Source organism: Protopterus annectens, chromosome 9.part0 (assembly GCF_019279795.1).
Source record: "Protopterus annectens isolate FY-2018-M chromosome 9.part0, PAN1.0, whole genome shotgun sequence".
In the NCBI taxonomy this organism is placed as follows: Eukaryota; Metazoa; Chordata; order Ceratodontiformes; family Protopteridae; genus Protopterus; species Protopterus annectens.
Window position 1 is genome coordinate 1,051,530,068 of NC_056743.1, and position 27,789 is coordinate 1,051,557,856.

General features: G+C 40.8%; 1 protein-coding gene across 2 annotated transcripts in view; it reads right to left on the reverse strand.

Annotated features, from left to right (window-relative positions):
• ZNF740 (zinc finger protein 740) overlaps positions 1-27,789 on the reverse strand; it is a 604,397-nt gene that overhangs the window by 526,342 nt on the left and 50,266 nt on the right. Inside the window, exon 2 of one of the 2 annotated variants that reach the window (XM_044083854.1) lies at positions 23,298-23,546. The exons of the other annotated variant lie outside the window; for it this stretch is intronic. The gene's annotated coding sequence lies outside the window, so the exon portion shown is untranslated. The remainder of the gene's footprint in view (positions 1-23,297; positions 23,547-27,789) is intronic. 2 annotated transcript variants of the gene reach the window in all.

Here is a 27,789-nt window from a genome sequence, read left to right on the forward strand (position 1 = left end):
TCCCAAATGCTCCCTCATCCTCATAGAATGCAAGGTTCGAAAAAAAAAAAATCCTTGGCTGAGAAATCTGAAGAAATCTGAATCTGAATCTGAATAAGAAGAAAAATCCTGAGTGCCTTCAAAACAAGACTCTGAGACTCTGACCAGCCTGTTCCAACTTGTTCCAAACTTTTCCTGCCTAGCCCTCCACTTAGAATTTATCTGGAGGGCCTGATAAGCATGTGTTTTAAATGCCATTTGCCTTTGTTTTTAGGACTGACACCTGCAGAGAAGGCAGAAGCACAAAGCGACACCCGACTTCGACGCCGTCAGGCCCCAAACAAACAAAATACAAAGAGAGTAATCCCTCCCGGTATCTGTTTCTGTTTCCTTCATACAATACTTTTATTCACTTTTTCTGGGGGGGCAGCCAGGTACTCCAGCCCAACTCGGTTTTAAAATAGAAATTCAAGAGCATGATTCGAAACGCCCGACGGCTTCGGCAAAACGCCTTTCTCTTCTTCGACCATGCGGCAAAACTGAGGAAGGATAAGGACGGTCATCTTTTACGTCCAGGACTGGCGTGCGATCTGGCTGAGCCTGAATGACATGACCGACCGACTTTGAATTCGGGCAGGACTTCGGAAGGTTATGACTGCAGCAATGTGAGATGAAGAACATCTGTACTATGTCCTTCAAGGATGCATCTGCAGTCATAACATATGGGTAGAATACCATAGCCAATCTGGGGGAGGAGGTACTAAGAAAAGGATGGTGTAGTTAAGATCCCCTGCAGGACTGTAGTTGCAAACCCTGCTCTGGATCTAGAGTATAAAGGTAGATTGTAATGATTGGCAAATGTATGCACGAAGCTCCAAGTAGCAGCTTCTAAAATGTCCTTGGTAGCTACCCCCCGTAGGAAGGCTGTAGTGGTGGCCGTGGCCCTTGTGGAGTGAGGCCTGATATTTTCAGGAACTGTCTTTCCATGAAAGGAGTAGCAAAAGCGAATGCAATTTCCTATCCATTTTGAAATTGTCTGTTTGGAAATTGCTCTTCCTTGCACCCCAGTTGCATATGCTACAAAAAGTTGGTCAGTTTTTCTGCTAGTTTTTGTTCTGTCCAAGTAGTAGCGTAATTGTCTGTGTATATCCAGGGTGTGCAAAAGTTTTTCCCCTTTATTCTGTGGATTAGGGAAGAATGTAGGCAAGTGAATAGCTTGGTTCAAGGATACCCTAGATACCACCTTTGGCATAAAAGTACGATTGGTTCTTAATGACACTCTATCCTGGTGGAAAATAAGAAAGGGCTGCACTGCCATTAATGCTTGTAACTCAGATACTCTTCTTGCTGAAGTGATTGCCAGAAGGAATGCAGTTTTCCAAGATAGAAACTGTAGATCCGCTGATGCTGCTGGTTCAAAAGGAGGTAGTGTCAGTTTTTCCAGCACAAAGTTAAGATCCCAGGCAGGTAGAGGGGGTCTTATTGGAGGTTTAACATTTATGATCCCTCTCAGAAATTGTCTGAGGAGAGGGTGTGAGAAGATAGGTGGATCCACATTGTATTCTGCTAAAATTGCTGAAGCATGAATCTTAATGGAAGAATAGGACAGGCCATTGTGGAACAATTCTGCTAAATATTCTAGGATATGTGCTAGGTTTGCCACTGTTACATCTGTGCCCTTTGATGTGCTCCAAATGAGAAATCTCTTCCACTTAGCTGAGTATGCCTTCCTTGTGGAAGGCCTGCGAGACTCCAGGATAATGTCCTTCACCCTCTGAGATAAAACAGTTTGATTGGGATTTAAGGAATTTTCCAGGCAGTTAGCTGCAATGTTTTCAAGTTGGGATGCAGGGTCTTGAAATTGTTCTGCGTTAGAAGAAGAGGCCATGATTTTGCCTGAGACATGCTTCTCAATAGTGGATACCAGTGTTGTCTTGGCCAGTCCGGAGCGATTAGTATCACTTTTGGCTGTTCCTCCCTGATCTTCAGTAGAACCTTGTACATCAATGGGAGAGGTGGGAAGGCATATACTGTTAGGGCTTTCCAGCTGAAAGAGAGAGAGTCCACCCTCCAAGCTTGTGGGTTGTATGTCCTTGAGCAGAATGTCTTCAGTTGATGGTTGAGTGGGGAGGCGAACAGATCTATCTCCGGCATTCCTCATGTCTTTGTTATGAGTTTGAAGATGTCTGGGTGCAGCATCCATTCGTATGCATCCATGGTAGTTCTGCTTAAGCTGTCCGCCAGTGTATTTTCTTTCCCTGGCACGAATTGGGCCTGCAGTTGGATATTGAGATTCAGGCATAGATCCCACAGATTCATAGCCATCCGGCATAGAGGGTAAGAATGTGTGCCTCCCTGTTTGTTTTTGTACCACATGACCGTGGTGTTGTCTGTCCTTATTAACAGATGTCCTTGTTGGAGGAAGGGTTTGAATGCCTCGATTGCATGCCTCACTGCCAGCATTTCCTTTTGGTTTATGTGCATGCTTAGCTGCCCTTGAGGCCACTGGCCTTGGATACATTTGTCCTCCATGTGTGCTCCCCATCCTCGGTCTGAGGCGTCCGTGGTGATGGTCTGCTTTGTTTTTGGTTTGTTGAAAGGCAACCCTCTGTTGGACTGGCAGGCCTGAGCCCACCACAGGAATTCCTTTTGAAGGCATGGAATGATTGGTATCATGGTTTCTAGATTGTGACTGTGTTGAGACCATACACTCCTTAGGTACCATTGTAATTTCCTCATATGCAGTCTGGCATGTGGGATTAAAATTATGCAGGATGCCATGTAACCCAGGGCCCGCAGGATTTTCCTTGCAGTAATCTGAGTTTGTCTTGTCAGAATCATGAAGTAATCTGGAAGTTGTTTTTGCTTTTCCTCTGTTAGAAAGGCCATTTGGGTGTTTGTGTCCAGATCTGCACCCAAAAAGGTTATCCTTTGGGATGGTACTAGTCTTGACTTTTGGATGTTGACTGTGTATCCCAAGGTCTGTAACAGGTGTATGGCATAGGCCAAGTCCTTTAACAATTTTTTCTTGTTGTCCGCTTGTATTAGGCAGTCGTCCAGGTATGGATAAATTTGAATTCCCTGTAGTCTGCAATGTGCAATTACTGATGCCAGGCATTTCGTGAATACTCTGGGTGCAGTAGATAAGCCAAAGGGCAATGCTGAGAATTGATAATGCTCTGATCCTGCAAGAAATCGGAGTTGTCTTCTGCAACTTGGTCGGATAGGGACGTGCAGGTATGCCTCCTTGAGATCTAAAGTCACCAGCCAAGACTTCTTGCCCAACATGGGAAGAAGTTGCTGTAGGGTCAGCATTTTGAATTTTGGCACAATGAGATAAGTGTTCAGTGCGGACAGGTCGAGAATAGGCCTCCATTGATTTTCTTTTCTTGGTACAAGGAATAGTCTGGAGTAAAATCATTGGCCTTGTTCTGGACATGGTACCTTTTCTAAAGCTTTCATCTGAAGTAAATTGCTGATTTGTCTTAAAGCCTCTGCCTTCTGATTTGGTGGAAGGTTTGGCATTCCGCTTCTTTTTGGCAAAGTGTGGAAGTGAAACCTGTATCCTTTGTCTATTATTTGCAATGTCCATGTATCCTTTGTAATATAATGCCAGTTTTTTGAGAATAAAGCCAGCTTTCCGCCCAAGGGTGCTTCCAGTTGATCCCTGGTAGGCGGAATCAGAGTCAAGTCATTGAGTCTGTCCTGTAGTAGTGGTTGTCGTTGTAGCTGTTGCACTACTCCTCTGGTTGGAAGGCTGCCACTGACTGCCTCTGTAGGAGCCCTTCGATTGACCTCTGCCTCTAGGGCGCCTGTTCCTGCCTCTCTGGGTTCTGTCCGAGTCTGGAAAGGACCAATTCTTTGTAGGCCAGTTTCTGCTGAATCTCGGTGGTTGAACTTGCAGGAAATCTTTAACTGTTTGCACAGATTTTGCTTTCTCTTCAACCTTTTTTAGAATCTCCTGTGCAGGGGAGCCAAATAAATTTTGTTTCTCCATTGGAGCACCGAGGAGTTTAGCTTTGACATGGTCTGGCAAAGATTGCTCCTTCACCCAGGCATGCCTACGAATAACTGCCCCAGTCATAGCTGATCTAAATGAAGCCTCCAGTGCATCATAGCCACATTTTAAGAAATGATTACTAACCTGTTGTGAGTTATGTACCAAATCCTGAAGGGATTTACGGTCTAGGGGTTCAGGAGAAGAAAGTTTCTTATTCAGTTCATCTAACAAATACTCTTGGTACTGTATCATATGGAATTGACAGTTTAATGCCCTGACAGAAAGAGTTGCAGATGTATACACCTTCTTTCCCCATCTCTCTAAAGCTCTAGACTCTCTTTCAGAGGGTAGGGGATTTTTGGCAGTAGCGGCTGCAACCCCTTTAGGGCCCTGAGAAATAGTTTCTGGGTCTGCAGAATGGGCTTTATATAGATGGAAATGAAAATCCGGGACCCTGTAATATCTGTCAGGTTTGGCAGGTGCCGGAGGAAGAGTATCAGGGGCTGTACTGACATCATTGTACACATCATCAATTACATTTAGAACAGGAGGTATAGCTAAGGGCCTATGCTGAGGCAAATGCAAAAAGGTCCTTAATCTTTTTCTAGAATCAGAGAAATCCTGACCTTGCCATTGAAAGTGCTCTCTCATGGAGTGTAAAGTCTCCCCAAAGGAAAACTCTTCTTGAAGGGAGGCCGAAGGGATAGATTCCTCTGCATCTGAATCCTCATAAGGCGAGTAAGCCCCTTCCTGGTGGTCTGACAACTCAGATCCATCCGTGGAATCATCTGAGGAGTGAGGTTCAGAGGGGTCAGTCCTGGGCCTTTTGTCTGGAGGAGGTTGAGAGGCCCTGTCTGGGTGAGGTTGTGAACCCCTAATTAAGGAGATAAGGACCTCAGCAAGGCTGAGGATCTGAGAACTAGAGGAAGGCCTCTGGGGTGTAGATTTGGCAGGCAAAGCTTTTGAAAGTTTGGCAGCTTTAGCCCTAGAAAAGGCCTTAATGGACATAGAAGCTGGGGGCCTAGCTGCCCCACGTGCAGGGGTAGAAATGTCCAAAGGTATGGTGTCGGACAATTCCTGAACACTAGCTTCGGTAGGTAGTTCTGAAGCCGACTCAGCCGGGCCTCTCGGCCTCGGTGGTCGGAAGTATGGTTTCGAAGAAGGAATCGCCGAGGACTCTGTTTCGCCGAAACCGAGACACTCGCAGTAGGCCTAGCCGTGGTTTCAGCCGAAACCGCTGGCTGCGAGTGTCGGTCCTTTTCCTTGCGTTTTTGACCATATGCGGTTGGAGTCTCCGACGGCATTTTATAAGCAAAAGCGGCTCCAAAAATTCCTCTGCAAACTCCGACCGGCGCCTAAGAGTTCGTCGGTTGAAGGAGGCACAGGCTAAACAGGCCGATACGCCGTGGTCTGGGCCTAAGCAAGGAAGGCAGTAAGAATGGAAATCCTTATGAGGTATTTGTTTCCCACAAGTTAAACAATTATTTACTTTGTCTGACATCGGCTGAGGCAAGAAAGAGTCCCCAACGGGTACTTAGCTTTTTCAAGTCTTCGGTAGCTGAAATCACTGGATCTGACCGACCGGCACTTGCGAACAGCTTCTGCTTCGGGCACCACGCGGCAAGAAAGACTGAGGAAAATGGCGTCGGCTGGTGCTTTTATACCCCAGATGCTCTGACGTCGGGGAAAGTGCGACATCAGCCGAGGCCAGACCCAGACTTTGGAATCCGGCCGACCGAAGGGCTGCCTGAGGCAGGACAACCCATATGTTATGACTGCAGATGCATCCTTGAAGGACATCATCAACTCTGCTCAGTCACAGGTTTCCAGGCAAATAAGAAACGGGAAAGAAAGGTACGCTAATAGCATTAATAGTCTTTGTCCTTTTAAAAGTCTCACCAAAAACTGCAACAGCATGTATCAAATGCAGTGAGAATGGGGAAAGTTTACATACTATAATAAATTAAAATCAGGCAGAACTTGGATAAAAATATCAATAAAAACTGTAAAGCTTTCTGAAGTTACTTAAACCCTTACAGCTATAATGTTGAGAAACGTGGTGGGAACATAAAACAAATGCATTTGATATAAAGGGACTGCCATTTCTAGCATCAAGCATTAAATCTTACAGTCAACTTTTCATTTTTTTGTTTGATAACATTGCAAATAGGGTAAAAGCACAGTTGTGTTGTTAACTTACCATAACACAAGATGTTTGAACAGATTATTGTTGCACTGGCCATTATATACAGGATGGAGCTTGCCACAGATACTTTACTTCTGGCCAGTAGACAATGTTTCAGACTCCTTATTCACAAACCATACAGACATCTTTATAACTAGAGGATGTGCTAATATAAGAGGGACTTAATGGATGCACTAAAAGTCAAATCTTTCTTACACCAAAAACGGGAAACTGAAGACTAGAGGTCCAAGTAGTCTTGTGAGGAAAAACGAAAAAGGACAATCCCCACCCTGGCCACAGAACAGATAAAAATAAGGGGGGACAGAGGGAGGATACCAGTAATGAAACAGTGATCTAAATGAACATCTACTATTTTATTAACTACACAACTGTACTATGTTCATTCGATCACTGTTGCAGTAGCAGTTCCATATGGGACAACTGCCAAAGCTCAAGGAAAAAAAAATGGTCGACTGAGACTGACCAGAATCCAGAATTCTCTGAAGAACAGCTCTAACCAAGCCTACTCTGGCTCAGGTAACAGACTCAAACTTATAATGCTTGGTAAAGTGTGAAGTGCAGACCAACAACAAGACCAAGTAGCTGCTTCTAGAATAAAAACCAGAGTCAGCCTCTTTCCAGAAAGTCCTACATATGGTAACTGCTCTAGCAGAATGATCCTTAAGGAGGATTGTTGTCATAGCTAGAATAGCACAATTGAGTGGAGAGGGAAAGCCATCTATAGATAGTTTAAAATATTGGCAGCCCCTTTTGGTTATCATAGGAAAGAAGTTGAAGTGCTTTTCTTAAGTCTTTAGTTTTGTCCAGACAGAATCCCAGTCGTCTGTGCACATCCAGCCAATGAAGAAGTCATTTGCCCTCATTTTAATAAGGACAGACACCAGGTAGCTAGACAGCATGATTAAGAGTAAGCTAAAAAAAAGGAAGAGTAGGTTCTGAAACTCACCCTGTCCTTGTAAAAGATCAAAAAGGCTGAAGAAACAAGAGAACCTATAATTCTAAAAGCCATCTATTAAAAGTCAAAAGCTACCAGCACGACAATCTTTCAGGTTAACACTTTAGAGAACAGCTGGCAGCCAGACTCAAGGGGAGGATGAGTTAGCTTTTCTAAAACAAAAGTCAGGTTCTCAAGAAGAAACCACATATTTTGCTTGGTGATGTCAATATGCACAACCATCTTTAAAATCATCTAACTTGATTCAAAGGTGAAATGGAGGGATCCAGTGGCAGACAGGCGCACCTGAACTGAATAGTATGCTAGGCCAGAATTGAGCAATTCAAGCAGGTACTGCAAAATTAGGGGTGCTCCGCTTGAGATGGGCCCTATCCTCTATTATGGCACTAAAAAGAAATTTCCCTTTTGGATTTCCTAGTACAAGGTTGTCTTGCTTTGTTTAGTATGTGTTGCACATCCTCAAAAAAAGGTGTCTTAAAATATGATCAAAAGTCTTTTACCCATACAGTTAGACTTGAGTTTTGAAACCTGGGAAGAATCAGAAATCCTTTGTTATGTGTGAAGAAGTTTTTGGTCACTGCTCCTGGCCAGTTGCAAGACAAGGGAGAATCGGTGTTTTCTGGGCCAAAAGAGAATCACTAGCAACATTCTAGACAAGTCCCTCCTGATCTTTTGAAGGACTTTGGAAATGAGAGAAAAGCCAGGGAAAAAGTTTAAAAAAAAAAAAATATATATATATATATATATATATATATATATATATATATATATATATTTCCTTATTCAAGGAACTGAGAATGCATCGGTCTTTTCCAACGCTTTCTGCAAAGTGTTCTGGAGCAGAATGGTTTTAGTTGTCTTTTCAGAAAGTAAGCAAAGAAATATATCCGGGGGATTTCCCAGTGGTGGACTATTTGCATGAAGACCTTCCAGTTAATACACTTGTGAGAGTGTCTGTCACAGATCTCAAAGACACTGCTACTGTGTTTGGCTCTGAATGAATGTAAGCTGCCTGAAGAAATAAGTCATGGTTAGTCTATAAAGGGGGTATGATCTTGTTCCTCCCTGTTTAAGTACAACATGACAGTGGCGTTGTCTTGTCACCACTAAGAGACTCCTGGGAAACCAAAGGGCATGCTTTGAGACTTGCAATAAGCTATTGTTAGAACAGGGAATTTGGTACGCACGCTTGACACAGTAGAAAGATCAAAGGACAAAGTAAACTGTTAATACAATCTCAAAGCAAAGACTTTCTAAAACGATTAGACAAATAAGCACTTTTTAGGTCCAAGATGAAAAAAAAACTCTTGGAAAGAAAGCAAGTTTGCAGTGCCAACATTCTGAATTCTGTAATGAACAGAAAAACATTTAGCTTGGGAATCTGTAGGATGAGCCCCCCCCTCAAATTCCCTTCCTTCCTAGAAACCAGGAAAAGTCTGAATTAAAAGCCTTGTTGCTACTGTTCTGAAGGGACCGAGTCTATGGTCCCGATGCAATAACTCTGTAAGGACTTAATGGAAGAGATGAAACTGGTCTTCTGGAGGCTGAGAGATCCCTGATGGAAAGGGCGGGAATCTCCACTGGAGTTTGTATTCTTGCTCTATGATGTTTAAAACCCAAGAGTCTGAGGTTATCAGTTGTCGAGAAGGAAAGTACAGTAAAAGATTCCTTGCAATTTTCAAAGGAATGTTGGGGGGGGGGGACAGGAAGCAATAACAGTCAGAAGTCCTTCCCTTGGGAGGTAGACCCTTGGGATCCACTACACTTCTTTTTGACATCACCTTGCCATTTTTTTAACCGTTCTTTCCCACTTTTCTGCTGACCTGATATGAAGTTCTTACAAAAAATGGTCCTGGATTGGAAGGACAGTTTTTATAAAATTTGGGAATCAGAGAAAAAAAATAGCTGTTTAACTCCTTGCATTAGTTTACCTCTCTTATACAACTTCAACAGAAGGGTTGCCAAACAAAAAAAGTTCAAAGGGGCATGTAAAAACTGAGCTTTCACATTCCCTGAAAAGGACTGAAACGTCTTGTCCAAGCATGTCTTCTCATGACTGTCCAGCTGCAGTTGCCCTGGAACCCACTATCCCTTGCATCACAGTCACAGTTAATTGAGTGCTTGGCCACCTGAAATACAATGATAAACATACCCGTAATGTTAGACTGAAAGGTTCTAGAATACATGGCTATGGCAGCAGCATCATCAGAGGGATTTTTACAAAGGCGCGTGCATGAATCAGGAACCCTATAAAATCTTTCATGCTTTTTAGGGGTGTCAGGCTGAGAATCTGTGGACACAGACACAGCAGAGAAGGCATTCTCCAAAGCCCACTGGACTGGTTATATAGCTGTAGGCACAAGACTGTCCATATTCAGACGTTCATAATACCTTTTCTAGAAGTCGCAAATCTATTTTTCCTCCCATATGATAAAAAAAATTCCTTTTTGATGGTGTGTCAGCAAAGAAAATTTCCTCATTAGGGGAGTCTTCAATCTCAGGTTCACATCCAGTGAGAAAAGGAACTGGGGACACAATCAAATCCTTCATCGGATGAATCTCAGCATATGTCTTCTACAGAAGAGGAAAGTAGAGCTGTGCAAGTAAACACTGTAACTGTAGATGTTTGAATAATCACTGCTGCAGTAGCCCAAGCTATGTGGGGGTTATATCCTGCACAGGATACAACAGCCATCCAGCTTTCAAAGCTTCAGAGCACCTTCCACAAGCCCAAACCATTGGTCAGCTTTAGCTAAGCTGACTAAAAAGACAGGCTTGGGCACAAAGCCCCTCAGAGCTTTCATGTCAACTGACAGAGGAAGACTGAGCCTTGATAGGACATTGCTATGAAAAACAAATAAGTCCACACCATAGCATAAAAGACAAGGGGGGTGGAGGGAGCGATTACTGCAGCAATGATAATTCGAGCATCTACTGTTATGGTAAGTTTAATTACACAGCTGTACTATGCTCTTCATATCGATCACTGTTGCAGTAGCCTAAGCAGTACAGACAGGATTACCATAGCTTAGAACAACTGGAAAATAGAAGAAGGGTCCAGGAATCCTTGGAGAATGGTATTAGCAAAGCCTGACCCAGACCTGGAGAAGGAATCTAGCTTGCAGTAGTAAAACTATGTAAGGAGGATCAATTTGCTGTTTCTAGCATAGTTCTAAAGTCCAACCTTTTTCAAAAAGCCACAGATGAAACCAAGGCCCTGTACAGTGTGTCTTGATCCTATCTGGAATAGTTTTGTTGTGGTGGAAATAACAAAGGTTAACAGTGTGAGACAACCATTTAGAAGCAGTCTGCTTTGACACAAGTTGTCCCTTACCTTCACAAGAAATGAGCAATTGATAGGAAGATCTGAAAGATTTTGTTCTATCAAGACAGTACCAGAGTTGTCTGTGGACACTCAAGGTACGAAGTATCCTTTCTCCCTCATTTATGGATTCAAGAGAGAGCACAAGAAGCTGGACAGTTTGTCTTAAAGTAAATTTATACCACTTAAGGCATAAATATGGACTAGTTCTTAAAGAAACCCCATCTCTGTGAAAAATGAGACAGCTGACCCACCATAAGAGCATGCTACTCGGATATTCTTCTTGCAGTGGTCAGAGCAACCATTAAAACTGTTTTCCATGTTAAGAACTTCAAGTCAGCCAGATGAGCTAGTTCAAACGGAGCAAGTGTTAGCTTCTATAACACAAAATTAAGATCTCAAGGAGGATACGATGGTTTTCTTGGAGGTCTCTTATGCAATACCCCTTTCAAAAACATTTGACATAAAAATGTTTTAAAAAGAGCAGGATCCATGTGCAGACATGGCAAAATGTCTGACAAACCACCATCACAGAGGAGTACGGCCGGCCATAGAAAAGTAGTACAAATATTGTAAAACCAAAGAGACATTATTTACTTATTTCTTTGTCTTTGTTTACCAGGAAAGTCTGACTGGGTAATACCAATTTTCAGCAGAAGCATGGGGAGAAAAGCTCCATTTGCTTATACATTCGAAGACTTTACAGAGGTGGAAGTTATGTGAAACTTAGTGGAGTGTACACATAGCAGTTATGTATGCAAATATTGTCATTTCAGTAAGAGGATGAGAATATTACATTTAAGGAAAGTATTTGGAGACTACTGTACAGTGAACAAAGTTTTAACCTTGTGATCAGCATGTACAGAACATACAGGTACAAGACCAGGATTGGGTAAGATGTTGTTTAAGCAGTGGCTTAAAACTACTGAGTTTGTGGGAGAGTTTTATTTGTGTGGGGATACTATTCCAGAGTTTAGCAATGTATTGGGAGTAGAGAGAGTCTCCTGCAACATTCTTTAACTTATTTGTAAATAAAAATAATTTTTACTAGAACGGAGGTCCCTTGCTGGACAGCAGGGTGGTAAGAAGTTTTGTAGTGCAGGACATTTTTCTGGATGACGAATGAGTTTGTGTGCTGGGTTAGTTGTGAATATGTTAAGAATTTGTGCAATTCAAGCCAGTTTTAATTGCTTTAAGCTGTGACAATGGTGGGTTCGATGAGGGACACCGGTAGCAAATTTAGCAATTTTATTGTAGCAGGAAGCAAGTTTCTTTGCGTACTGTTTAAGTTTGTTAGGACAGGAGCAGCGTATAAGAGAGTCAGCAGTAAGAAGGTGGTATCTAGAGTTTTTCTTGCAGCATCTGTGAGGAATCTGTTGATCCTATAAAGGAAGCCTAGTTTCTGGTGTGTTGATTAGCCCTGTAGAATGTGTGTAGTTTAATGTATTAATGTGTTACATTGTCCTTTAATTGGTGCTGGCTATATTGCTGGCACCAACTAGAAAACCTTTTCCATTTGCTAATATATGATTTTCTAGTAGTAGGCTTTCTTGCATTAATTTGTACCTGCAGCACATCCTTAGTCAACAGGTGCCTAAAAGGTATGAAGACCATCATCCAGACAGTTAGTTGAAGTTAAGAACAGGGATGTTTGCTACATACCCACCCTAAGCGAGTAGATCCAGCTTGTGAGGAAGCTTATGGCAACTGCCCCTGGCCAATTCCAAAAGAAGATAGTGTAAGATTATGCTCAACAAGGTTTTAAAGTTGAAAGTAACAAGGAATAAGATAAAACTTGCTTAAATGTAGAAATAGAGTTTAGTAATATGTGATTAGCATCCATACTAAATGACTGTGACTTAAAAAAATAAGGAACTTGCTATGAGTGTATTACACACACATCAAGAAAGCGGACTTCTTACAGACATGACAAGAATGTCATTTGCTTTCTTTAAAGAACTGACAACAGGACATGTTTTTCTAAGAAAGTTTAAAAGTATGCTTTTCTAATCCACAAGGCGTTTCCTTGAAGACAGTTTACTTATCAGCATTTGGACAAGAACAGATGTGTCAGCATTTGCGTCATCAAGGCAGTATCTTTCCAAAACCAAGAGGGTGTGTGTTTAACTAAAAATATATATAAAGTCTGCATTAAATCCAGTTATGTTAGGGATATTGGTAGGGACACATTTGTCCTGAGGTAAATGTTATACCTCTCACATCATCTGTACTATATGAGAAGTAAAGTAGAACATTTACTGAAGCTGTAACTGAAGTATGTGTGGTTTATTATAAAAGTTATTAGTTACTGCTCTTAAAGACAGGTGCTGCAAAGTATATTCTCTCATCAGTGTATATTCTGCCAGTGTATATTCTGCAAGTTTCTGTATGCAACAGACTGTGAATGCAACTTTAACCAAACTTTGATTTCAGCAGAATCCAGCCAGCAAGACTGAGTGTCTTAAGAAGACTTCAAATCCATCACAGTAAGCATCAGAGTAACAGCACAGTGCTTTGGCACCCTAAAATTAATTTTTCAGATAGAACCACTGTTGCCTGGGCCAAGAGGAAATCACCATAATGAACTTGGGGGATTCCTTCTGAAGTACTCTGGAGATCAGTGGCAAGGGTGGAAAAGCAAGCAGGAGCATTCATATCCAAGGACAAGAAAAGGCATCTGTCTTCCAGGCCTTCTTGCATGGAGTTCTGGAGCAGAATATTGCCAGCTGATTGTTCAAACAGGAGGCACAAAAGTGTACATAAGGAAGTTCCCATAGACATATCATATCTTGGAAGATCCCCTGATAGAGTTTCTATTCCCATGGGTCTGACTTTGTCCTGCACAGTCTGTATGCCACACAGTTTTGCTCTGAAGGAATGTAGGATGCTTCTGGAGTGAGACTGTACTGTAAAGCTACAGCCCAAGCTAACATGCATAGGGAGTAAGAGCTGGTTCCCCCTTGCTTACTTATGTACCACATCTACTGTCTGTAACAACTTGAAGAGGTTCTGAGGGCCAAAGGTGATTCATAGAGTTGAGTACCTTGATAAGAGGAAGCCTCTCTTTTATGTTTATGTGCCTGTCTTTGTTGTCCCAGATACATTGTGCTTTTAGTCCCCACAATACTATTTCATAAGCAAAGTCCAAGGCATCTGTGTTGACTTGAATGCTTTGGAGCAGGATGGGAGAAGGGGAGACCTAGATTCAGGGATATTTGATGTCTCCACCAAGTGATTTCTCTTCAGGCAAATCCCAGAACCGGAGTCTGAAAATATAATGGGTGTCAGTGCTAGGACCAAACAGACGTGAGAGTCCTCTGTATCTTTTTCATGTGGACTCTTGCCAATGAAACCCAGAATCCTTAGGTATTCCCTCACAGTGACTAAAATCTCAGTGGAAAACCCCTGAAACAGATCTAAAGAAAGGTACAGTTTTTCCTGCAGAAGAAAAGCTCTTTGTACTGAGGTGTCAAGCAGACACCCTGGAAATACAATCCTGTGTGATGGAATCAAAAAAGACTTTTGAATGTTCTCTTGGAATCCCAATACATACAGGAGATCTCTCACTGAAGTGAAAGATTCCCGACATTTTGAAAAAAAAAACAATGCAAAGATAAGCAAGTTATCTAAATATGAAAAAATGTGAATAACCTGCAGCCTGCAATGGGACTACAGCAGAAGCTAGACACTTTGTGTATACTCCTGGAGCAGTGGATAGCCCAAAAGGTACGGCAATATGACCCAGACACAAAAGCTTAAGAAATATCTGAAGTCTGGGTGAAAAGGAATGTGATTATAAGCATCTTTTAAATCTAAGGTTACAAAAAACTCAAACAAGGAGGAGGGGGTAACAGGTTGTGAAGTGAAAGCATTTTGAACTTGGGCAACTGTATATACTGGTTTAGGAATGAAAGGTTCAGAACTGGTCTCCAGACATCTTAGTTTTTCAGCACCAAAAACATTCTTGAATAAAAACCTTTTCTCAACTGGGAAGGAGAGGGAGTTTCTATTACCCCCTGAGACAGCATGTGCTGTAGAACAGTGGGAAACAGATGGGTTTGGTCTGGTGCATGTGGAATAATTCACTGAAAAGGAGGAATTTCTTCCTACTGCCATTTGTTACCTTGCTAAATCAGTCTCAGAATCCATTTGTCTGAAACAATCTGTTGTCAAAAAGAAAATGAAGACTTAATACATTCTGGATGAAGTAAGGGATTGCTAGGATGATGGTGGTAGGGGGCAATATGTTCTCATATATTCATTCTGATTTGCTTGACTGTTCTTTGTTCTGGAGTTATTCTTGCTTTCTTTTTGGAACCTCCCTGCCAATATTTTTTAAACAACTGCGTACCTGCATTTTACACAGACTGTTATTTTGCTTCTTGGCAAAACTGGGAGAGAGAGCAGAAAATCCTTTAGAAAATTTGGGGAAAGAGGGCTGAAAAATCTGAGATTTTCTCTGTATCAGCTTACCTCTCTCATCACATGTTTTGATAACCTCTACAGCAGAGGGTCCAAAAACTAAATCTCTATCCAGAGGACAAATTAAAATTTCATTTTTTCCATTTCCATCCTCTGGGAGGTTCTGAGTATGCAGTCAGCCAAACTTCCTTAGTACAGTACCAGTGGCAACAGCCCTAGATGTAGTATCAACACAGTCATATACACACACATTAAACAAGTAGTGACCTGAGAAATGGGGAAAAAAAACGAAACCGCACAAAGCAGAATTTTCAACACAAGCGGTAGCTGCAGACTAATCATACTTCATACTTTCACAATTAGTCAGAATAAACTTTATTCACAATTCAAAATTCTAAAATTTAAAGATGCAGAAGCATACACTTATTTCCTAAATTTACAAATTGTTTTGCTGTCCTTGTCAGATGAAGGATTAGAATTAGCAACATGCTTGGCAGCAGCTGGATTGACTAAAGGTATAGTTGCTTGGTCAGGCCTAGGATAAAGTGTACAAAAATGTAAAAAAAGACTGAGAAACTTGGCGTAATCTATCTGCTTTTCAGGTGCATCATACTGACTGTCGGGTAAACCACTGGCTGGGACAAACACATTCTCAAATGCTGGGGGGATGGGAGCAGGATCCAGGAATTCCAGTTAACAGCTCAGAGTACTTTCTGTGGGGGACTGACAAACCTCAACGTTCTCCCACTGAAAATGCTGGTACATCCTGATAAGAGTCTCCAAGAAAGAAAATCCCTCACAGGGCGAGTCAGATACCATACTCTCTCCAAAGTATGAATCAGAAATCTGTGGTGAAAAACCAGCATCTTTCCCATCACATTCCTATACATAGTCAACTTCTCGAATCTCTTCAAGAAAAGAAGATTCTCTTTTTCTTTTACCAGAAACCATCATATAAGATCGGTCAATGGTCTGTACAAAACCCTAAGCCAATCCTAATAAATTAATCCTGTCCACTGAAAATGATGCAGGAAAAATAAATATTTAGTTTCCCATTTTCTTTTTAACAAGAAAGTTGGGGGCAAACAGGATTATTAATGGCAGCAACAGCTTCCTCAGGGAAAAGCACAACATTCTGGCTACAAAGGGGACCTTCCTGTCCCTTCTCCCAAAACTGATAAGTGGCTCTCCCTTGACCACTGAGGGGACCCCAAAGCTGTAAAGGATGTGGCCAACCCTGTGGCTGCGAGGACAACATTAGAGGTAGTGGTTTGAGGAACCAGCTTTGGGCACAGCAGAGTCATCCTCTGTTGCAGCTGAGGCAAATGGCTAGCCTGCTATGGTGGCAAAGGATATTTATTTAACTTCATCTTGTTGTGCCTCGAAGAAGGATGGACTGGTAGTTTGTTCAATGGTCAAGCCGAAAATGGTGCTTCTTTCCAGAGCAAACTACAAATCATGCAGTTAAAATTTAGAAAGTGGAAAAAAGTAACTTTTACCAGTAGACACACTGTAAAATGCACTGTAATACACTCTACTTGCCCCAGAATGTAATTTAAACGCAATTTCTACACAGAAATAAAAAAAATAAAGATTTAGAATACTTAAATTGAAGATTAAACTGCCAGAAAAACTGTGCTTTGATTTAAAAGTATGGTAAAGTTGTGTGACAGTCAATACAAACCTAATTCCTATCTTAAAATATACTTTGCTCATAAGGAGAGTAAATATAAACATTAACAATATGAGGAAGGTTTTTCCTCCAAAGGGGACTTGTCTATCCAGCAAAAGGACAGCCCAAGCTGACGGCTGATACTTGAAAGCCAACACAAAGGCACTCTCTTCAGTGGCAGGAAAGTTCTGAAGGGCTTGGTGCAAAACCTGTCTTTTAATCAGCTCAGCTTCAAGCTGCCAATGGTTTTGGTGTGTTGAAGGTCCCCTGAAGGTTTGGAAGCTGTCTGTCTGTTGTATCCTATGCAAGCTATAACTCCATATAGCTTAGGTTACTACAGCTGTGATCAATATGAAGAACATTTTATTTTTATTTATTTTATATTTGTTGACCGGGTTTGTCCGACTGAGCCGAAGAAACCTTTTTCAGCGGAGGCCCGAGGAGGAAAGCTCCAACATTATTTTACACTTTTCATTACACATTACTGATTTTATAACACTCAAATAGCAACGTTACAGGACTTTTACAAGGCAGTTTAGTACTGATACATTGTTATACAGTGTCAATAGTCAGAGTACAGCAAAGACTTATACAATATATATAAAAAGAAAGAATAATAGTTTTTTGGATAAGTGGTTACAGAAAACCTAGTTTTGTCATAATGTAGTTGCACGAAGGCATAATTACTATTAAATGCTTCTGAGGTGATGAGCTTTATAGGTTTTAGAAGACAGTAGAAGGGGTAGTCAAAGGAAGATTAGGGGGAGCTAGGGAAAGAGTGAGTAATGGGCAACAGGCAGTGTAAGGTATAGGGAGTAGGGGATGTTCAGAGAGGGAGATTGCAGTGGCAGGACCAGTGACTTTCAAAGTAATCTTTAGTTGCTGTCTTAAATTGTTTAGATTATGCAAGGGTCCTGATTTCTAGTGGAAGCTTATTCCAGGCAATAGTGAGGTGATAACTGTACATATAACGTCCAAATTTAGACTTGGGTTTGTAGATTTGCACTACATCTTGGGTAGAGCTTCGGAGTGGTCTGGAGGGAGAACAATGGGAGATTAGTAGAACAGTATAGTGTAAGGTTTCCTCCCACATTTCAAAGACATGCTGTAGGTGGATTAGACACTCTAAACTGGCCATAGGCGTGAGTGTGTGCATGTGTGTGCCTTCTGTGGAAGGTTGGGCGCTGAGCTGGCAACTCGACAACCATGGAACTCCATTGCCAATCATGAGCGGACGGGTGATCCGCTGTGGCAAACCCTAAATGGGAAAAGCCGAAAGAAGAAGAAGAAGAGGGGATAGTGTATGGCAGTAGGAAGGCTGGCATAAGATAGAATGAATGATCTGGAGCTGAGAGAGGAGAAGCTGGTGGGGTAATTCAAGCCAGTTTAGGTGTTTTAGAGAAACAGTGATGGAATTTGTAGGTTTGTTTAGCAGCAAATCTAGCTAACTTGTTATAGTAAGATTCAAGTTTGGTCAGAAGTGATTTGTGAGAATTTGAGAGCTGTACATTAGACTGAGTAAAAGGTAAATAAGAGAGAGAGTTACCTTGGCTTCAGAAGTAAGGAATTTCCTGCTACGATAAAGGAGCCCTAGTTTTGAATGTGTCTTCTTGATACAGTTACTGACATGCAAGTCAAACTTAAGCTGATCATCAATGGTGACGCCTAAGAGTTTGATGCTGGATTCAACCTGAATGGAAGTATTATTAAGGGAAAGTATGGAGGGTTTTATATTGTTGAATTTATTAGGTAGGAAGAGTAACAGCTTTGTTTTTTTAGGGTTAAGAATGAGCTGGTTGTTGGACAGCCATGTTTCAACTGAGTTGAAAGATGCTTGAGTAGTTGAGAATAGCTCAGAGGGAGAGTAGGCTATGGTAATGACTGTACAGTCATCTGCGTATTGCACTAAGGATGACTGAGGGCAGGAGGCATAGAGCTCATTAGTAAAGATACTAAAAAGTAAAGGCCCTAGGATAGACCCTTGAGGTACACCCATTTTGACAGGGAAAGGAGGGGAGAGTGCACAGTGCCATCTCACTTATTGAGATCTATCAGTGAGGTAGCTGGAGAACCATGCAGCAGTATCAGAGGACACATTGAGGTGATACAGTTTGTTCAGGAGAAGAATGTGTGAGACTGTGTTGAAAGCTTTTGAGAGGTCCAAGAATAGGCAAGATGTAAGTTTATAGTCAACCACGGCTAGCGAGACAGTGTTGAGGAAGGATAAAAGAGCTGCAGTGGTACTGTGTTTGGGTCTGAAACCATGTTGAGTTGGTGTTAGCAGATTTTCCTGTTATTAGATACTGCATAACTTGTTTACGAATACATTTTTCCAGTATTTTGGAGAGAGGGGAGAGGATAGCGATAGGTGTAAAACTGGAGATATCAGAGGAGTTACCTCCTTTGTGTATAGGTAGAGTGTAGAATTGTTTCCAGATGGAAAGAACTTTAGATTCAGAGATAGAGCGAATGATTGGGATAGATACAGGGAGAGCAAGAGTGTCAGCTGCCAGCTGAAGAAAAGTGGAAGGAATATTGTCCGCTGATTCTGAGCATGGTTTTAATTTAGAGAGTAGAGTTTTGTTATAGCTAGTAGGGTACAGGTTTGAGGGAGAAGGTTTTAGAAGAGATAGTATTTGGAACAGATTCAGAATAGTTGGGGGTGTTAGTAGTAGATGAGTTTGGGTTAGAGTTGAGTAGTTTAGATACTGAGTTGACGAAATGGGTACTGAATAGAGTGGCAGTTTCTTTGGGTGTCTTGTCTGGGCATGGATTAGGGGAGCTAGGATTACCGGGATGTAATATTAGATTGATAGAGTTCCAGAATTTTTTTGGATTGGATCTTAGGACTGTGGGAGATTTGTTATAAAAGTCCTTTTTATTTTTGATTATGTGTTTTTTGTCAGATTTCTGAGTTCTTTGTATTTCTGTAAGTCTGTGGGGGCTTAGTTTGTGACCATTTTTTCCATAATCTGTCTCTAGTTATTATAAGGGTATGCGTGGCTTTTAATAGCCATGGAGATATGTTGGACTTAATATGGAGTTTGCGAAGGGGAGCGAGTGAGTCTAAGATGCTAAGGAAGGTGGAGTTGTATGTAAGGACTACTTCATCTAGTGGAAGTTGGGTAAGGAATTTCCAGTTTACTTTAGAGAGGAGGGCATTAAAGGTTTCTGGATTGAAGTTAGAGAGTTTGCGACAGGTAATAAATCTAGGTGGATTTCAGAAGTGCGGAGTGAACCCAAGCACTTTTATAGGGGAAAGATCGTTCAGGGTGTTTGGTAGGGTTTCAGGGTTAGGGTATTTGGAAGAATTAGATACAAGTATCCAGTCAATAAGTGTGCTGGTTGTGTGAGAGTTGTTTGTATGGGTAGGTTGGGAGATTAGCTGTGTAAAGCCATATAAATTAATATGACTATTAGAGTTTGGATTACTGCGGTGGTGGTGCTGCGGTAGCATTGTTGCCTCACAGTAAGACGTTGTCCTGTTCGATTCTCAGCTTGAGCGTCTTCTGTGTGGAGACATGCGTGAATGGGCGTACCTTCGTTGAAGATTGTGCGTCAGGGCCGGCAACTCGGCACGTAAAAATCTACTGCCAATCATTAGCGGACCGGAGTTCCGCTGTGGCGACCCCTAACCGGGAAAAGCCGAAAGACACAACATTAGAGTTTGGATTAGTTAGAGTTAACCAGTTGATGTTGATATCCCCAAGGAGGACAGTTTCATTGGGGATGTGTTGTGAAAAGTATAAGAGAATATTTTCGAGCAGAGGAATGTTGTCCCCTGAAGGAATATAAATGGCTGCTACTGTGACAGTGGTGTGGTCATTAATTTTAAGGTTAGCTGTCAGTTCTTCAGCAGGAGAAAAGGATGGGATCGGTTTCATAAGACTTGTAAGAGTGAGGTGATTGGAGTAGAGAATGGGTACACCACCCCCTTTTTTGTTTTGGCGATCTAAGCGGAGTACATTATAACCAGGAGGGGAAATATCTTTATCAGGTGTTTGGTGTTTTAGCCGTGTTTCTGTTAGAGTAATGACATCAGGGGTGTGGGTAGCTATCCAGGCATAGATTTCACTAACTTTATTTAGAATACTGCAGATGTTCATAGAGTAAAAGGTAATATGATTGTTTGTAGAGGATGAGTTTATTAAGTAGGGAGAGGTAGAGTTATTCATGGTGGGGTGGTGGATAGGTCCAGAATTATGATGTATATATCGCCTGATAGAAGCAGGGCTATATGGAGGTGGTAAAGTTTGAATTTAAGTGGGTTGAAGGTACAGTACTTAGACTTGGTTTTAGATGCTAGAGGGTGGGGTGGATTTTGATTTTAGGCTGAGGGGTGTTCATGGGAAAGATAGATGAGCAGATTGTAAAAGAGTACTGTGGGGCAAGAAGCTTTTAGCATGGGGATAAGTGGGATCTCTGTGGACAGGTGGCAACTGAGCAGTATACGATGTAAGAATGTGAAGGAGAAGTAATGGAGGCAAGAGGAGAATAGAGACAGTTGCAATAGCCATGGCCTAACAAGGAGTGGGTAAGGGAGTAGGATGTTGGTCCTGCTGGAGAGATGAGGTAAAATTATGGTGTAACAACCTGTAGGAAGGAGTGGGAGATTTATAGGACTCAGGAGGATGTGCAGCTGGCTAAACTATTAAGTGATTATGAGGAGGGCTAAGAAGTTTTAGAATGTTCTAGGAGACAGGAAGGGGTAGAGTTTTTGGGGGGAGGGATAGGATGCTTAGGTATAAAGTAAATGATATGGGGGGGTGGGTGGGAATGGAGGTAGAGGAGAATGGTGTGGGGCTACACCTGAGGCAGAGTACAGCACCAAAAACAATGAGTAGTCCTAGACCGAATGCTGGAGTTATTAAACCAGGTACTGACTCTCTGTTGACCAAAAACAGGAAAACTAGATGAGAGTTTGCAGAAGGTATTGGAAACAACAAAGGGGTAGAAGGGGGTTTTAGAATGAAAGAGAAGGGTGGTTAAGGGTAGTGTGCTCACCAAGTGAAATAGACTACAAAGCACTCCAAGGTAGTTTTATCAAAACAAGTAGCTAGGTTATTTAAGTTAACAGTAAGTAAGGTAGTAAATATTATCAGCATACTTTGTTTCTAGCACTTGGGAAGTCCTTGAGAATTGTGATTGGGCTTGATTGCGGCAGAGGACCATGATTTCAGAGCCGTGGGTTGGGTTACAAGCTGGTGCAGAGTACAGGAAGAGAGCTAGGAGGAAAATGAGCCAGAGAATATAAGGAGAAGTTAGAGAAAAAAATAAAATTACATAAGGGTAATACAGACAACTGGACAAACATTCAACTTTCAATTAGAGGCCTTGATTGGAATGCAAAGGCTAATTAGGATTAAGTGGCCGAAAAAGGCAAAAGAGGTTGAAAGCCTGGACAGTATTTAAACAAAGTTATACCAATTTTCCTCGCCCACTTTCTGACGGAAAGAGATAGAAAGGGGAGAGATATACATTTGGTTTTCTGGGTATGTTTCTTAGGAATGTCTAGATGTACATTTTTTGGGGTTGAAGCCATAGGACCGACTTCTGTGCACTCCACAATGGTTACTAACTCTCATTTTAATCCTTACTGAAAAACCATTAAAGATTAATCAGATCTTAAAAAAATGCAGTAACTTAATTCAGCTTTATTAAATAATAATAACTCAAACCAATCCTGTAGTCAGTACATGTTTAAAAACAATCAGGAAGTGATAATCCACAAGAACACTTCTACTTGTGTATGGTCTTAAACTATAAAAGTGGGCTCAAGGACTGAAAACAGCTTGGGACGTGCCTCTGGTATACTTGATCTAGACAATGCCTACAACAATTGGATGACAAAAAATGGGACTATAGGTTCTTTTGTTTATCTAACTTTATGACAAGCACACGTGACTATGCTACATGTTGAACACTACGGGATGCAGAACTAACATGATAGAATCCTCAGTATGAGAGACCTCTGGGGTGAGGCAAGTATTACAAAACCTCATTGATAAGCTTGGCTCCAGGAGATCTGGAATGGGAAATCATAACTAATTTACAGTGCTTTATTAAGGTATGCATGATAGACCAAGTAGCTGTTGCACAAATATACCCTCTAGTGCATTACAAAAGAAGCATACACAAGTCCGATATAATGACTGTCAGGGGAGTCTTGCAAGGTATTTCCATAGTTATGGCATCAAAACACGATGCAGATTATAACATCATTGATTAGTAACCTTCCTGTTTTCTCTTCCTTTAGGAAATAAAATTAAATGGTCATCTGTCTTCAATGAATTCATCTTATTGGTACATCTTGTTCAAGCTTACTAGAGTGGCTTATATCAAATCACATCACAACAACAAAAATTCAGACAATTAATCATATTTTAATCAGCATAATACATTGGATGAAGTTCTTTAGAGCTAACACATAATCAAATACTGCAGTGAATATTACAATAACCAGGTGGTAAATCATAAAGTTCAAAACATTTCAAACAACAAAGCAGCGACCAAATAATAAAAGACTTAACAGCCCCAAAAATCAATGAACAAGCAGGCAAAAAATACTCTGCTTTTCTAGAAAGGCAACAAATCAATACAAATGCCATCATGTCAGCTACTATAAAATATGAAGAAACTACATAATGATAAAGTTTAGGCACATGAAAATTAGAAGTGAGCCCACAATGCCATGGTCTTATACCAGTCAGTTAATAAACAAAGAATTTAATAAAAAGTTACCAGTTGAAGAATGCCTTGCACAGATGGAGACAGTCACTCAAAATACTACAATGAGAAAAATATCTTCAATTGTGTCCGCAATCCAACAAGAGGAATCCTGGCAGAAACACTCTGATTCACTGCCCTAATGGCAAGACTCCCGCACCAACACTTTTCCCAAAAGCAGTGGCATCTTCACTCACATCCTTGATCTGGCAGAAGGACTCCAGGCAACAGTGCATCATCTCACTACAGCAATGCTCCAATTATCTGTGGAGAGAACAAATCCCTATATTTCAGAAAACAGCTCCAAAGACCAACCACACAGATTTTTGACAACTTTCCATAAAGGTGTGACAGAACTTAATGTTCTGACTCCATCTACAGCTCACTACTGAACACTGCTGCATAACCATAAATGCATACTATGGATTATCGTAGGCAACTATGGTATCAAACAGACATTTTCACAGTCTGCACCACTGTCAAAGAACAAGGACAGACTGATTTAAGATGGCCATATTAGGTACCTTCAGTAGAAAGAAGAGATTAACATTGAAGTAAAACCAAGCCTAATAAAAAAACAGACATGTAGGAAAACATAATTCTTGAAAAATCCAAGATGGTCCAAGTGGAAAATATAGCAACCAAGAGATTCCCAAGGAAAAAATATTTTATGTCCACAGCATCAGATGGCTCATAAGAACAACGTTAGCTTTGCCAGCATCAAATAGATAAACCAAAAAGAAATGAAATGCCTCTTTGGAGACCTGAACAGAAATGTCCATATAAAAATGTCTTACAAACTTTAGGAGAAGTCAGCACAACTCCATGGTCACCAATATGAAAACTGGAAACAGAGGTAACATCAACTTCTGCAGAACAGTATGCCAAACTTGTAACAAACAGCTCTGACAAATATTTTAACATGAAGGCCAGAGGACCAGAAAAGAGATGCTGGTGTCTTTCGGACATCCGAACCACATACATAAATATACACAATTCTTCCATTTGTCCACATAACTCTTCTGCTTTGATACCTTTTGAGATGCTTAGGGAATCTGGACAGAGAAGAAATGTAGAAGACATGTTGTCAGGTTCAGGTCCTATACAGGAGGACTATGACATGCTATCCTTCCTACTGCAATGACATTCTATCCTTCATACTGCATGCAGAGGAGAAGAGATTTATACTGGAAGTCTCTTTCCATTATGAGCTGTCAATTGCACTTGATTCTGCAAGGGTCTCTCAGTGCAGTGACAGTTTTAATACCTCTGCAGTAATGTGGGGGGAGGGGACTGTCAATTCTGAACAAAGGTCTACAATTTAGCTACTTTTCTGGCTGTAGCTGGATAACTTCTAAGTATAATGTAAAACAAGCTCTGAGCTTAACATAAATGAGGGTGATTAAAGACAGAAAAGATGCAGTCCTTTTACAGAAGCTATAGAAGATGACAGTAACTCTCACAAATCCCATTATATGTCAATGGCATGGAACTCACAGTTACTTCCTTATGTCTGGCAGGAGTCATAAAAAGCATTATGGGAAAGAGAAAGGGTTTTTGAAGAAGAACAGGATTATGTTGATACATTAAAAGCCCTATTGGTAGCCATGTTGTGGAAACAAGCTAAAGTTACAAATAAAGCACTTTGAGTGATTTTGAAGTGTTAAAATGGATCAGGAAACAAAGACAGTGAAACAAAACGCTAAATGCAGGTTTTCATTGTGTGGATCCCCACTTTCAAGAGAGGAAAGCCTCAAGGTTTTCAGGCTCTGCTGACTTCCAAGATGGCCACACATTGAGTAAGGTACGAAAACAGAAACTCAGAGAAAACCAGTAGACTTTTGTGTTTATGGGTAAATTTCAGTAACTAGCTAGTAAGTGTACTGCCTGGATGCCAGGAAAAAAAGAAAAGAGCATCTGGGAAAAAAATCAGCTACCAAAAGTGAGGAAAAAACACTGATGGAGAAAGTTCTGCAGCTGTTCAACAAAAAGCAATGCAACCTCCAGACATGACTTCCAGTAACCTACAGGAAGATACAAGACAACTACACACACATACCTGGTTAAAATAAATGAAACACTGATGGAGCATACTAACGCAAACAGCAAAAGGCTGGAAAAATGGAAGAAGTTTTAAACAGCTATTTCGATGAGGTAATAAAGCTGCAAAAATCAGACTCTGAAATGAAGGAAAGGCTTGCTGAATATTAGACTGCTCAAAAAAAAACAAAAAAAAAAACATCAGGCTAATTCCAAGGCTGAGAATGAAAAAACTCACAAAATGACTGTCAAAGTAAACTTTCACTGACTTTTATGTAAAACAATAACACTGTGTTCTTGTTTTACATAAAAGTCAGTTAAAAGTTTACTTTGACAGTCATCTTGTTTGTTTTTTCGTTCTCAGCCTTGGAGATCGCCCGGTGTTTTTTTTTTTTGTTTTTTTTTTTGAGCATTGCATTTTCTGGTTCTTGGTGTTATCATTGCCAGTCTCTCAGTTTTATTTTTTTTTTTTATTTGTTTAAAAGAAAAACAGAATTAAGAGGACAGAGCACGTAGGGAAAATATGAGACTTTCAGCTATGTCAGAGAAGCTGGAAGGAAGAAACTGCATCAATTTTATGAAAGCACAAATAAGCAACTGGACAGGTATTCCACAGCAGGAGTTGTTAGCTGAAAGGGCACACTGTGTGTATGCTCCAAACTTGGCTAGGAGAAAGAAGCCTAGACCTTTAATAGTAAAGATACAATCCTACCAGCAGAGGGAGTTGATTTTGACCAAACTCTGGCAGAAGGACAAAATACTAAAAGTGGAAGGCAACAAAGTGTTTGTGGAGAATTATTACTCATTGTACACCAGGCAGAGGAGGAGTAAATTCATTCCACTATTCAGGGAATGTCAAGACACAGACCAACCAATCAACTCCAAAACTGCAAAACCACATCAAAATGCAGGAAAATGCTGAAAAAACTAACACAGTCCAGGTGGAATAAAATATCTTTTACTGATGTTTCCCGGTACCTCAGCTCAAAAGCCTTTCAAGGAAGTCATTTTACATCAGGATTTGCAACATATTTACATGTGCATCAATTACACTTAATTGCATTTGTACAATCAGGGAAAACCAATTAGCAAATATAAATCATTTTAACCCTTAGCTTATCCATCCAAAGACAATGCATCAATGACATTTTGTTAATACATGAAATACACCATAAAGCTTGCATGCAATGCCTTCATTCTGCTACTGCATTTTATTCAACATTTAATGACACCCTGCCAAAAACATATCAAGTATCAATTATGATATTCCAACAGCAATGTGACGCGTTGGGGAAGCATACTGAATGCGCAGCCAATACTAGTCAGAATTGTTACTATTAACAATGACTAAATAATAGTTTAATCACCAAACATATGAGACCAATAGACCTGAAAACAAAGTACTGTGAGTCTGATGAAATGTATGGGAAAATTCCATACATATCCCCGAAAGTGAGCAAACTATATATGAATATTAGATAGTCCATAACACACTTTCTTGAAAAATAGACCCAGCATGAAAAATCAACTAACACCTACACTTCCTTTTTTTTAACAAATGTTAGTATTGATTTCCTGGTTTAAACCATTGGGAACTAGCGTGCCGTAGTTAATGATGAATTTGGTCTCCAACCTTAATTCAGACAAAAAGACCTCACCCCGTCTATTAAATGGTTTAGCCAAAACACTGAATAATAAAGCTGGCATCAGAACCAGCATGAACCAACTGGAAGTGTTCTGCCACTGGATTCTCCAATCTACCATGTTTAATGTCAACTAAATGTTCCAATATACGCTTTTTAACCATCCTCTTTGTTTGTCCAATACACCATCTGGCAGGAACACATTCACAGCCAATAATGTATACCACCCCACAGGACCTGCAGTTAAACAGCTCTATGGCCCTGTATTTTTTACCATTTATAAGGGTTTGGTCCAAATTACGAACTCTCCTACAAATTTTACAATGTCCACATGCATAACATCCCTTAAATCCCTATGTTTTCTTCACCCTTTTACAATTCAGCAATTACTTCAAATTAGAAAAAGTAATTTTCCTGGGGAACAAATTCTTCAGGGTTGGCTCAGTTGCAACTATGGGCCAAAATCTTTCCACTACCATCCTCATACTACTTGAGAATGGAGAATACTTCGTAAATAAAACAATTTTTCGTTACTATCTGCATTTCATGCAGACTCCAAATTGACTGCATGCTTACGTCTATTGCCTCTTGGGACAGATGTATAAGGAACACCGTACCCAAACACCCTTTCTACCTTATCAAGAATGTGTGAACTGTAACCTCTTTTCAACAGCTTTTGTCTCACTTTCAAAAATTCTTCCTTCACAGTATGTTTTTCACAAGTGTTATTGAAAATACGATTGTATTACCCATAGTTAAGACAGCCAATAAGTGGGGAGGTGCATATTATCCGCTGATAATAAATTATTAACTGCTGTCTCCTT